We start from the raw sequence: 3,721 nt of genomic DNA on the forward strand, positions 1-3,721 counted from the left end.
AAAACAGAAAAGGCAGGATGCATGGGGTTCTCCCCTGTAATCCCAACACTTTGGGCAGGAGAATCACTTGAGGACAGGAGTTTGAGACTAGCCTAGGCAGCACAGTGAGACCCCATCTGTACAAAAGGAAAAACTGTGTGTGTTCATGCACATGCGTGATAGTGGTATGGGGGATGGGTTGGGTGTGTCTGGATGTGGTTGTGCATGTCCCTGTGAACAGAAACTGCACTCCCACTCCTGTGTGTGGCCCGTTTCCATTCAGGTGTAGAAACTCCAGTCTGAATCAGAGGAACGTGACTGCCTCCTTTCCTCCTCTGCTTCTGGCCTCCCTAGGTTTCCTGTCTGGCAGATGCAAAGTCGCCTCATCGTCTACTGGGGGGACCCCAGCTCTGGCCTGATCCAGCCAAGACCCTGAGCATCTCCCTGTACTGAGGTCCTCCACCCCCACTAGAATGGCGCCCAATCCTGGCTCCCAAAACTGTTGCAGTGAAAGAGGGAGCATGGGGTTTGATGTCAGCCACTTGGAAAAGGGGGAAGTGGGGTCCAGCTGTCCTTCCAGCCCCTGTGACATGGAGATTCCCAAGCTCAGAGTCCAGCCTCTTCCCTGTGAGTTTTGGGTTCCACAGCTGGGGCTGGGGAAGGGAATGAGAGGAAGGGGTGGGACCCCTTGGAAAAAGATCACAGCCTCTGGGGTGGGGGAGTTTCCTCCCAGAGCCAGTCTGGGTAATGCTGCCAGGCAGTCAGCACCCAGCCTAGGATGAGGAGCTGGCTCTGTTCATGTTCCCCTCAGATGTTTCTCACTTCCTAAAAAGCGCAAAGTCAGTAGTTACAAGATCAAGAGCGTGTTGTGGATATGGTGTGTCTTGCCCTCAGCACAATGGTTCATAACATCTCTCTTAGAGGTTGGAGAATATAATAAAACATTCGGTGGTTTTATAGGGAGAGCGAGAGGCTGTCTTAGGCACCATTTGGTTGCTGTAAGACTATACTTCCAGGGATCATTTCTACAGTTCCTTACTAGAGAAGTTTCTCTCTGTAGGGTGCATTTGGTTGCTGGGATCAGAAACCCATTCAAGCTAGCTCCAGTGGTGGACTACTGGGAAGCAGACAGGGAAGACACAGCTTGTCCACAGATGTTTACTCACCACACAGCCCCATGACTCTGCCCCACTCTCCCCTGACCACCCTCTTTCTCCATTTCCCATGATTCCCCCAGAGCTCTCATGGTCTCTCCTATCATTACCAGCCAAGTGTCCCTGTAGTGGACTGAATTGGGCCCCTCCCAAAATTCATGAACATTTGGAACCTCAGAACGTGACCTTATTTGGAAATAGATCTCTGCAGATGTACTCATTTAAGATGAGGTTATGTTGGGCCCTATATCCAATGACTGGTGTCCTTATAAGAAGAGGAGGCTGGGCTGGGTGCAGTGGCTCCCAGCACTTTGGGAGACTGAAGTGAGAGCATCACTTGAGCTTAGGAGTTTGTGACCAGCCTGGGTAACAAAGTGAGATCCCATCTCTACAGAAAATTTAAAAAGGAGCTGTGCATGGTGGTGCACAACTGTGGTCCCAGCTACAGAGGAGGCGGGGGCAGGAGGATCACTTGAGCTCAGGAGGTCAAGGTTGCATTCCAACCTGGGTGATGGAGCTAGACCTTGCATTTATTTATTTATTTATTTATTTATTTATTTATGGAGATGGAGTTTCACTCTTGTCACCCAGGCTGGAGTGCAATGGCATGATCTTGGCTCATTGCAACCTCCGCCTCCAGGGTTCAAGCGATTCTCTTGCCTTAGTCTCCCAGGTAGCTGGGATTACAGGCACCTGCCACCACGGCCGGCTAATTTTTGTATTTTTAGTAGAGATAGCGTTTCACCATATTGGCCAGGCTGGTCTCAAACTCCTGACCTCAGGTGATCCACCCACCTCGGCCTCCCAAAGTGCTGGGATTACAGGCGTGAGCCATCGCGCCCAGCCCTGTCGCAAATTTAAAAACAAAACCAAAAAGGCCAGGCACGGTGGCTCATGCCTGTAACCCCAGCACTTTGGGAGGCTGAGGCAGGCGGATCACAAGGTCAGGAGATCGAGACCATCCTGGCTAACAAGGTGAAACCCCATCTCTACTAAAAACAAAAAAATTAGCCAGGCGTGGTGGTGGGCATCTGTAGTTCCAGCTACTCGGGAGGCTGAGGCAGGAGAACGGCGTGAACCCGGGAGGCGGAGATTGCAGTGAACTGAGATCACACCACTGCACTCTAGTCTGGGCAACCGAGCGAGACTCCGTCTCAAAACAACAACAACAACAAAAAAAAAACAAAAACAAGAGGAAAGGACACAGACCAAATAAGAGGAAAGGACACAGAGAAAAAAGGTCACGTGAACAGGGATATGTGGAGGCGAAAGCAGAGGTAGGAGTGATGCTGCTACAAAGAATCCTTGACCAAAGAATGCCAGAGATTGCCAGGAACCACCAGTGGCTGGACGAGGCAAAGAAGGCTTCTCCCCAGGACCACTGGAGCAGGCATGACCCTGCTGGCCCCTGGATTTTAGAGTTAGCCTCCAGAATTGTGGGAGAATAGATTTCTGTGTGTTAAGCCACTGAGCCTGTGGCTGTTACCACAGCCCTGAGAAACTCACACAACCTACACCTGGAAACTGGATTCCTTCAGCTTCTGTGTTCTGATTCCAAAGCCTGGGAGAAAGCAGAATGGGCCTAGCTGGGGTCAGGTGTCTGCCCCACAGAACCCACAAGCCACTAAAGCTGAGGGCAGGGAATAGATGTGGGTTTCAGAGCTGCCCCTTCCAGTATTCTTCATAACCATCACCCTGTCCAAAAGGTACTAATTCATATCTCAAGGTCAGTTTGGAGGGAGGTCTCTCCAGGCAAGCCCCAGAGTTCCGTGCATTCTGTACACCTATCAGCTCTTGGGGCAAAAACACAGAAGGCTGTAGCCACCGGTGTGGATGAGACAAGTCCAGGAAAGTACCACTCTGATGACAGAATCAGGATTCAAGGGTTCTGTGCAGGTTAGAGAGTTAGCAAGGTGATATTGAATGAGGACGACGATAAAACCCACCTCTTGGGTTCCAAGAGTCAACTTCACAAGCAAAATGTGGACGACGCCTGGCTTCACGGCGGCAGTGACTTGTGAGAAAGACCTGAAGATTTTCTTTGACCAGCCGGCTTCGAGCTTCAGTTGCACAAAAAGCACAGCACTTTTGGCTCGGCTGGGGCGGTGATGGGCCTTTCGGGCTCGGTGCAGCCCATACCTAAGACAGACAGGAAACACAAGCCTCTCCAGAGAATTAGAGGTGCAACAGGGCCACCAGGCTAGGTGGCAGAGGTTGCGGGGTAAGGGGGAGGTAGGACGCCTGGGGAGAGGTCAGCGGAGTTATCGAACTAAGAGTCCCGGGCACCCCCAGATAATGATGGTACCAGGAGGCAGAGCGAGCAAACGGGGATGATCTGGGGTCTATTCCAAAGAGGTGGCGGAGGAGGTGGTGCTGGTGCGCCCCCAAACACGGCCATCTCGGCTCCAGAGCCCTGGAGAGCAGTTCCCGGGTTCACATGGACTCTGAAGACACCCGTATCCTGCGGGTGGGCGGCTCCTGGAGAGCCCACGCCCAGGCTGGCCTCAGGGGTCCGCTTCTTTGCTTCGGTCCTGGGCCCGCAGGCGACAGAGTGGCTGGTGTGCTCTGGGGCCTCCCAGGGCGCGGCG

The sequence above is a fragment of the Mandrillus leucophaeus genome, unplaced genomic scaffold (assembly GCF_000951045.1).
Source record: "Mandrillus leucophaeus isolate KB7577 unplaced genomic scaffold, Mleu.le_1.0 Scaffold150, whole genome shotgun sequence".
NCBI classification, from domain to species: domain Eukaryota; kingdom Metazoa; phylum Chordata; class Mammalia; order Primates; family Cercopithecidae; genus Mandrillus; species Mandrillus leucophaeus.